Source organism: Montipora capricornis, chromosome 8 (genome assembly GCF_036669925.1).
Source record: "Montipora capricornis isolate CH-2021 chromosome 8, ASM3666992v2, whole genome shotgun sequence".
NCBI lineage: Eukaryota > Metazoa > Cnidaria > Anthozoa > Scleractinia > Acroporidae > Montipora > Montipora capricornis.
Window position 1 is genome coordinate 37,416,439 of NC_090890.1, and position 10,237 is coordinate 37,426,675.

Sequence of the window (10,237 nt, forward strand, 5' to 3'; positions counted from 1 at the left end):
AATATCCTCGTCGAATTCTTGCATTAACCTATAAATTTTACTATTATGACAAAATGCAACAAAGTTTCCAGAGAAATGCTATTCACCAATTTCTTGTACTTTTACTTTAAAATTTATGACGTTGCTCGGCTGAGAAAGACAATGCATCATGAAAGAACATTTTGAACTTAAACCCCCCAAAACGCCAACCAGTCTATAAGGAAACGGTTAACGATTCAACAAAGAAATAAAGTCAAGACCATCACCATCAGAATTAATTGCTATGAAAACCAAAAATAAAGGAAAATCCTCGAACATATCATTTATAAAAAAACCCCTTCGTTTTTGATGTTATACCATAAAAAAAAAGTATTTATTCATTGCCAAAAATGAGCGTCATAGCATCAAAGCACATTAGATAGATGCGTAGAGGAACACTATCAAACAGTGTAACAGAACATGCGCAGTGGCTTACCAACGAGTAACAGCATAACAATAACTCACTCAGTAGATCAGCATTCTCAAGAAACACATTCATATAGACGTAATATCAAACATTCTAAACAAGTACATGCGCAGTGGCTTACAACACACAGTCATAAAGGCATTTAAAACAACAAGTACATGCGCAATGGCTTATAAAAGGGAGCTTAAGCACGCACTTTGAGCCTCGGACGGCAACCAGAAGTGAGTTGTTTTCCCTTTTAAATTTGTCTTCACACAATCACATTTACACTGCTCAGTATCTTTTCTCCATTAGAGATGATTAGTAGAAAAATGTGGGCGACACCACCGTCCTGGCACGCGAAATGTTCTAACCTTAACGCGCGTGCTTTAAGCTCCCTGTTCAACAAAAGAGGCACTCGAACGCAGTGCCTCAACATCAGCATAAAATGCAACAAATACATGCGCAGTGGCTAAACAACATCAAACAGTGCAACAAATGATAAGCAGTGAAACGAATACGTGCAGCGACGACACATCAAGGCTCAGCTCCCATGAACCTCCTACAGGTCAGTGTTAGCATCCGAACTCAAAGGTCGACTCGTGGGCAAGGTAAATATTATCATACACTGTAAAAAGAGTTAAACAAACGAACCCGCAGTGACTTAACACATGTAAGAGTACAAAATGGTAAAGCCAAGTGGCTTAACATCGGCATAAACTGCAACAAATACACGCGCAATGACGTTGGGTGCAGGGCTGGCACAGAGTTGAGATCGCTGGCCTCCCATCAATGAAGCGCGGGTTCGATTCCCAGACTTGGCGTCGTATGTGGGTTGAGTTTTTTTTTCCGGGTACTCGGGTTTGTACGCAGAACTCAATGTGTCTAGGGCCCAGGTCGAGGAATGGCCGTTTACAAACGAAGCAGCTTTAGCATAAGGCAATTGATGTTAGCGCGGAGAGAACAAATGACTTAATCAGTACTGAATATGAAAAGGGCGTTGCATAGTTTGGTGTCGTTGAAAATACAAAGTCGAACATATTACGCCCTATTTGAAAGATCTACACTGGCTTCCTGTTGCTATGCAGCTGGAGGTCAGGGACATTATGAATTATAAAAGCCCCAACGGACTCACTTTGCGAAACACTTTTACAACAAGATCGGAGATCTAAGAAGGAAATACAAGAAATAAGGACAAAGTGCATGTAGTCTGTGGAACAGTCTGCCTATGAACGTGCGGGATATTAGCTCTTTGGATTCTTTTAAAAAACAAATCATGAGTCGAGCCTTTTATAAATTTTTAAAAAAACTAATTGGTGACTGCAATGCGAATCTTATGATGCGTATTTTTATCCGATGGTAGTTTATGAGGATGTTTAACATATATATTACTTAATGTTAGTAACGTTAGTAATGCAAAACCAAAGCAATTCGCTAATTACTTTCGACACTCAATTGAAAACCGCTCTATCACATAGGGCGGTTTTTAATTGAGTGTCGAAAGTAATTAGCGAATTGCTTTGGTTTACGATTACTTCACTCAGTGATTGGCTCAAAGTTCTCGCGACAATTTTTTAACCAATCAGAAGTGAAACCAAAACCAATCGTGGCTTGCGCGTGCACATTTTCCCGCGCTTTGTGTCGGCTACGTGTAATTACTTCCGAGTTTTGATTGGTCTACTGGATATTCTCCGTATTTTTGGATTGGCCAAAGTAATTACTTTGGTTTTGGTTTTACGACACTCATTTGAAAATCGCTCTATTATTTGTTTAAATTGATTCCTGTACAGTGCTCCCAATTAATGCCTAAGCGCTAAATAGAGTTGACACTTGCGTAACCTTTGTTCAGTTATCATTTCTTACGTGAACAGCAGTCAACACCACCAAAGAGTGAAAGAAAAAGCCCAACAAATCGACCTGCTCCCAACTGAGGGCCTTAATAGCTCATTTAATAGAGCATTACAACGGCATCGCAGAGGTCACCCGTTGGAGCCGCCTGAAATTTTCAGGTGCCTATAAAGCCCCGGTCAAACAGACGCAACAATTCACGAAACATCATGCAACGTTAACATTGTTGGCTGTTGTTGCAACGGTTCTTTAGTATGTTCGATTTTTTCGCACGGTTTATCGATTTCACTCCCCAGCTGTGCTCTAAGTAAAACGATTTTTGTCGTTATGATGTCCACGACACTGACACTTAATAACATTTCTATCTCCTCAAACGCTTTGTCTCACTTCTCCCTTGAATGATGACCTTTGCTATCAATCAATCAATCAATCAATCAATCAATTTTGCCCTTCACTCCTCCCGGAGCAGAGACCACCATTAATAACTCTCCAGTCTCCTCTCTCCTGAGCTATCCTTTCAAGTTGTATCCATACGTGTCCAGTCCTTTTAATGTCCTTTACTAACGACGTCCCATATGCACACGCGGTGCTCGAAAGCATCAATGAGCCTATCTGTTTTTTTCTTCTGTCTATCGCTTTTTTTTCAAGGTAAGTCTTGTCAATTTAATTAACAACTGATAACACTTCTTTATTAGGATTTACTTTACGCGCCGCTTTGATTTCCCTTGCTTAGATGACTTTTTACCCTACCCCGGTCTCCGTTTCTTTCATGAAATGTCCGAACTTTCACAAAGGTCATCGCTGTCCTCTGCCATGTTTGAATTACGCATTCACGTGTTTTGCACAGGCGCAAACAATGTTGCGAATGGTGGTCAAACAGACGCAACATGATTCAACATTCAAGGGAACAATAGAAACATTGCTGAATGTTGCGTGAAAAATTTGACCCAATTCAAAGTTGACGCAACATCCATGCAACATGTCGTTTGCAACAATTCACAACAGGGTGGTCAAACAGACGCAATACGTCGCGCGCAACAATATTGCATGAAATTGCTTGAAATGCATGTTGCGTCTGTTTGAACGAGGCCAATTAAGTGCGAGGATTCAATGCTTTCACCTTATCAGCCAATAAAACAAATGCGATTGCAGTACAATATAATCAATGTACCATTCCAAGAACATCATCGGTTTTTCCCCTCAGTTTTTTTACCTGTCCAAAAATTCTGACCGAAAATTTGAAAGAAGACAAAACCCGTAGCAGAGACTTAAAAAGATCAAACAAGGCTTTTTCATTTCCACATGGGCGTCGGGAAAACAGCAACAAGAAATAGAAAAACGTGCAACACTTCCGAATTGCAATCGAGCAAAAGAGTGATAATGTTTTGACACCTGGTTGCATGATCGTGTGAAGCGGAGAGATTAAAGGACAAAGTAACTTCTTGCAACAAAGAAACAACAAACGAACAAGCAAATAATCCACAAAGCAATCGAAATCTTTAGAATACCCAATGGAACGGGGAAAACGTTGATTTGTTGGACACTATGCAACTCATGATCAGTATTTTGCTAAAAGCTGATGTGCAGCCACAAATGTTGGGACCTATCCGGCAAATAAGAGTGTTCTCAGAACGAAGTATTAAAGACGGTGCCTACTAATTCAAAGTGTTATTGAAATGCAAAAAGAAAATTGGGGGTAACCACGCATTTTTCGAAAAAAATTAAGCAACAATATTTGTAAAAAGCTTTAAAATACAAAGCAATGTATGTATGGCGTTCTTTTCCAAATTGAAGCTTAATTATCTCTGAAAAATAGATGGTTACCCCTAATTTTCTTTTTGGGTAGCAAGAGCACTTGCAAAGTTCTGCTTTCTCTGCATAGTTTTGAACCGCGCAAAAATATCCCTGTAAAGCACCGCCGATAGGAAATCCGAGTATCTCGCGATGCGCAGAACGCATGCGTAATAACAATAGTAGGCACCGTCCTTAATGCAATTTTACAGCAAAGATATTAGAAAGAATGATACAATTATTACACCTACATTCTCTTTCAATAAAACTACGCATCATGATCATTGTCTATGATCATTACATAACAGCAAAGGCCAACCAGCCGGCGAAAAAAAAAAAATGCATCGCCACATGTAAGGTAATCCAAGACAGTCTTGGATTCTCGATTCCAATTTGATTCCTGACATGGCCAGATTCCAGATTTGTGCCAGATTTCGTATTCAAAGGCCTGGATTCCGGATTCCGGATTCCAAAGCCCAGGATTAAACTGAGATTCTATGTACAATTCTATGCGGGAGGCGCGGTGGCCTCGTGGTTAGTGTGCTCGACTTCGGAGCGAATGGTCCGCATTCGGAACCTGGCCGGGGACATTGTGTCGTGTTCTTGGGCAAGACACTTTACTCCCTCGGTGCCTCTCTCCACCCAGGTGTATAAATGGGTACCAGCGAAATGCTGGGGGTAACCCTGCGATGGACTAGCATCCCATCCACGGGGGGAGTATAAATACTCCTAGTCGCTTCATGTTACTGAAACCGGGGATAAGCTCCGGCCTGATGGGCCACCAGGCCTGTAAGCTGACTTTACCTATGTACAAAAGTTTTCTGGATTCCGGGATGCGGAGTAAACCAAGTTTAGTTTGGAGTTTCCTAAGCGACGTTAAACAGTTTTGGGTTTGAGTGTGTTTCTTCAACTTCCAAACTTCATAATCAGCGACGAGCCAAGAAACTAATTTTGACAAAAAAACTAAACCAGATTAAGATTACAAGGGAAACAGTGCAGTCGAGACCGGACTTTCAATCCCGAGTTCCGGTTTTGAGTTCGAACCTGACAATCAGCCAGCTGGAGTTGTATGGAGCAGTTCCTGTTCCAAATCCACGGCTGAGTTTGCAAAATAGCTAACTGGTCTGCCCCCAACCAGTTAACCTTTTATTTTAGTAATTGGTTTCATTGTCCCTGAAAAGCCTATGGGGGGAATGGCTAATTAAGTAAATTTAATCATTTATTTATAACTGACTGAATAAATGTTTGAAGGAAAATTCGCTTTGAGCGGGATTTGAACGCACGTACCCTCATTATTTATTAATTTCCATTCCTTTCTTCACCCACTCATCTCACTCCACGAACAGCTATGGAATGTTTGTAGGCTTTACTTTTGACGAAGAAAATACACAAAATCTGCTGCAGTATAAAGAAGGCCTAGTTAAGAAAACAATGGAATAAAAATAACTAAATCAATAAAAAAGAAAGAAAGAAAGAAAGAAATATGCAAGGAAGGAAGACAACTCGTATGAACACATTTTACGTGCATCAAAGTTATCAACGGATTACAAGCGACATATGATTAAAGAAAAGATGGATAAGGGAACCATCACTCCTGGACAGATATAATTTCAACCACGGAGCAAAACCAACCTCGAGAAGTTCTTGCCGACATCTAAATTATTTGTAAAACATGGAACCAGCCTACCCCTCCCATCGATAAAGAAGGGAAGGGTTTTAAAAGATATAATAACTAAATTATACCATCCCTTGTTAAGACGGTGACTCAGACTTCACCAATCCCAGATGAATTTGCTTCGAAACGTACAGAATGTCTAACAACACTATCCCAAAATATGCCTTTTATATGGGGGGAATGTATGCCAATAAAGGGACCGAAATCTCATCCGGCTATCGGCCAACTTTCTCAGCTATACGTCAAAATAAAGCGTTTCTCAAGGGATATTCGAAGTTTCAAACAAACTGACAATTTATTACAAAGATGCCCCTAATAAAGCTTCGCTGATACACAGGCAGTTGTCGCTTGAATCCAGTGTAGAATAACGATAAAATTTGTTGACACCAAGTTAAAATTTGAAGACTTTTGCAAAGTAAGCATTTAAGAAAGAAACATATTCATAATATAAATAGATGGTAATGCTGTTCCTGTTGTCGTGTATTTGAGAGTTTTCTCGCTCAGGAAAGTCACTTTCCTTGGCACAACGGGTAGAACTGGGAAGACTCGCGCGGCCATGATGCAAACAATGCAAATTTACAACGGTACATTTAATGAAGGGACAACAATTCGAAAAGTGGCTGGTGCTAAAGCAGTGAAGCCTTGTAGAGTTTTTAAGCTCAGACGACCTGTAGACTCTCGATTATCTTTATCCCAACGTTGACGTAAAGTTCACCTGATATTTCTCAAAACTTGGTTTAGCTTGTGGTGATGAAGGCTCAGTTATTGCCAAAATTAAATCTACAGCGAGAAGAGTTTCGTTGTAGAATCGTGGAAGAACATTGTGAACCTGTCAAGTGGGGGCTTTCGGATTTTGTACACATATCACTTTTAGTTTCGACAAAGGTGAGAACGTTAGTTGTTGCAGGATTAAGAACGAAGGGAAAGGAATCTATAGCCGTCTCAGTAATATTCTTCTAACAAAAAAAAAAAATAATAATAATTATTATTATTATAACATCCTCCCTGCCGATTGTGAAAGCCCAGAGAACGTGTTTTCAAGAGTAGTACCGGCAGTTGTATTTCCGTCACCTTCCGTAAAATATTCCACAGTGTTAAAATAAAATTAAGAAAGAATGCCTTCAATGAACACAAGCAGGAAACATTAAAACCTTTTTCTACAGTTTCGAATTAGCTGTTTATCTTGTAATCTTGCATATTTGCATCAACGTTTTCCCGATCTAACCCTATTGTAAGCAAACAATTCCTTACCTTAAACAACGTTCAGAAAAACAAACAAAGAAAGAAAAAAGTGTCATCATTTCTAAAATGCCATCATGAAGTAACTGATGTCGAATTGATTTTACTGATAATTTAATTGTATGAGCCAGCTTCCCCGAAAAAGGGGTTTTAAATTCGTTGAATTAAATTGTTTTAATCTTCAAACAAAGTACCTTTATTTTACACGAATAGAAATTAAGCCATTTAGTCTACTGTTGTTTTCCTCGGGTCAACAAGGAAGCCCTTGCCACTTTCGCCACCGTACAAATAAATATCAGACATAATTCTTCAAGATTAAATTACATGTTTTACTCTTTTTTTCTATGGGTAGAAGCAAAAACATTGGATTTAATGTGCTAGTTGTAATGAGCCGGCTAAAGCGGAAGTACAATGCATGGAGAAAAAATCCATGACAAACTGTTTTGCCGAAAAAAGTTGGAGACGGAATCTGAATTTGCAAGCAACGATACACTGGTAGAAAAAAAGGATTGAAATCTTTCGCAAGAAATTAGAAAATAAATTTACGAAGACAGCAAAAATGTCTTTCATTCTCTGATTATCATTCAAAATATATCTAACGCCGGCCACAATAAATCCCAGGACATCTAACAATGATGAATCCACGAAATAATGGTACGTCTTCGCTTTGGATTCACTTCTCGAAATATTATCAGAACACTGAAATACAATAAATCCTTTAGTCCGAGTGACCGGTGCTGTATTCTTTCACTTCATTTACCTAACCATGTGTTATTTTGTTTGCAAGTCATTTCATTTGAACAAATTTCAAACTATGAATACTAAGATTTCTGAAATTGAAAAGTGGACGATATGTTTTCCTTGAGAAAATAATACAAGAAAAAATGAAAAGAATCGAGAAATATTAACAGAATAACAAGAAGGTATATGAAGAAAAATAATAATAAATAAATGATATTCACAAGCGAAGAAACGCTCGATCCAATAGCATTAGTTAACATAAAGTGCATGGTACTTAGGTTAAACTGACATATTTTGCCACAAGTGTTGTTCAATGCACTTGAATTGATAAAAAACAACGGTGTGGTAGGGTTAAAGAGAGAATTGAGACACAAAATATAGTTTTTTCTAAGATAATATGGGCAAGCAAACGAATGGAAATTACTTTTTTTAAATTTAAAATTGGATGTAATGGATTATCAAGCTGGCTAGAAACAGTCTTGCCTATTTACTCCTATCTTTGAAAAAAATTACATTTGTTCTAATTTGTTTAAATAAAATTGTCTACGAAAACAACGAATGTTTGGCCTAGATGTAACATATGAATGGCGAAAGGGTAACAAGAACAGCAGAGGAATAATAAAGTGAAGGAATAAAACTTCGCCAAGACATGTTTCGACATAAAAGAAAAAGGAGAGGAAAGGAACCTTTCTTTACGTGTCTAGTCTTCTAGCGCTGTAACACTTATTGGGGACACAGTAAACTGAAATCAACATCAAATTAAATGCTGGTTTTTATTGGGCGAGGGGAAAACCGGAGTACCCGGAGAAAAACCTCTCGCTGCGGAGAGTAGAGAACTAACAAACTGAACCCACATATGACGCCGAGTCGGGGAATGGAACCTGGGTCACCATGGTGGGAGACGAATGCATCCTCACACCACTACGCCAGTCCTGCTCCTTGCTTCTTATTTTTCAGCTTCAGTAGCCAACATTCGATACAGAATCTCGATACGAATGAATTTTCAACTTTAAATTGGGAATGTTACCAAATTTTATCCTAATTTTATTTTATCCGTTGATATTTCGCAATAAACAATTGGATGCTTCAGAGTTGTGTAACTAGGTAAAGGTAAAGGTACACCTTATTTAACGTCGGAAGTTCCTTTACTCCCGAGAGAGTACTCTCCCAGGAAGCCGACGGTGCGCTCATTTTACACCCCTCTTTCCATCAGTGCTCCGTTTTAAGGGCATTTAAAGCTACTTAGGCTACACTGAAAGGAAAGAAGTCGAAACAAGGATGTGAGATCAGGGGATCGAACTCGGGACCTCTTGCATCAAGGCCGCGCACTAACCAACTGTGCCACCCTTGCTCCTTGCTACCGTCGGCTAATATTTTTATCTGTTTTTTCGCTTGTTTGGCCATTGTTCCTATACAAGGGTAGGTTTTTATACGTCCTTGTATCATTGCATGACATTGCTTCAAATAAATTGACTGGTTTTTAATTTGGGGAGCGAAATTTTAACACATCGTTTTGGTCATAAACGAGGCATATTAGCTGTTTAAGCTGCTGTGAACTACGTTTCTTTTCTAACTTTTCAAGAATAGTATATATCAGTCATTGACTTACACAATTACAGATAAAGAATTTTTCATTAGTCCGGCATACCTATGAACACTCTATGAACGCATGCAAACCGGACGACCGTGCACCTTGTGCAAAATTCAGGTCGCATATTTTAGGGACACCGTATTAAAAATTCCCAAAGACAAGTTTAACATACAAATGACGATGACATAAAAAAGGGGCCATAAGTTATTCTTTTTTGAATGGAAAAAAATGCAAAAAAATGAAGAATAAATCTTTGTTTTTTCGTGGCTACCATGCATTTGGGCAATTTCGAGACGCGAGCCCTTGCTTCTCCGAATTCTTTGGCTTCTTGTTCAGCGAGTGTTCTCAATAAATCCTAGTATACTCTTATCGCTCTGGCCGAAAAACTAGAATTGCAATTGTGTTTCCGTGGTCAATAACAGGAAAGTTGCTTTTTTGAAACTAGTCATGCATTTCATATTAATTCATTGCCACCATTGCTTTCACAGAAGTTAGGGTAGGCGATAAGGCTACAGCACATTTTTTTCATAAACGGAAAAATGTGAGCAAATACCTCTTTCAAATTACTCCTATTTGTCCTCAGTGGTCATAGCGATCAAAGAGGAAGCGAGATCTTTGAAAACACAGAGCGAAGTAGCGTTGTCCGTTTCGGAGACAAGGAAATGTTTCAAGACTTATCTTCGATTGACTACCAAACAAAATTAAAATTACCAATGCAGAAGAAAGGACACAATTCGATCTTAGACATACAAGATGGCATGACATAACATCTCAGTGGGTATTTAAAGGATTACGTTTCTACCACTGGATTTTTTTTACATGTACAAAGAGCTAAAACCACAGTAGATGCTTTGTTCGTTTAATCTCTTACATATGAAAAAACACGCAAAACCCAAGGAGACTAAAATGAACTCCACTTGAATTACTT

General features: G+C 38.8%; 1 long non-coding RNA gene across 1 annotated transcript in view; it reads right to left on the bottom strand.

Annotated features, from left to right (window-relative positions):
- Positions 1–9,991, bottom strand: part of LOC138058866 (uncharacterized) — a 35,507-nt gene extending 25,516 nt beyond the window's left edge. Inside the window, exons 1-2 of the long non-coding RNA XR_011134107.1 lie at positions 9,863–9,991; positions 5,351–5,479 (exon numbers count right to left, since the gene is read on the bottom strand). This is a non-coding gene — a long non-coding RNA (uncharacterized lncRNA). The remainder of the gene's footprint in view (positions 1–5,350; positions 5,480–9,862) is intronic.
- Positions 9,992–10,237: the final 246 nt, after the last annotated feature.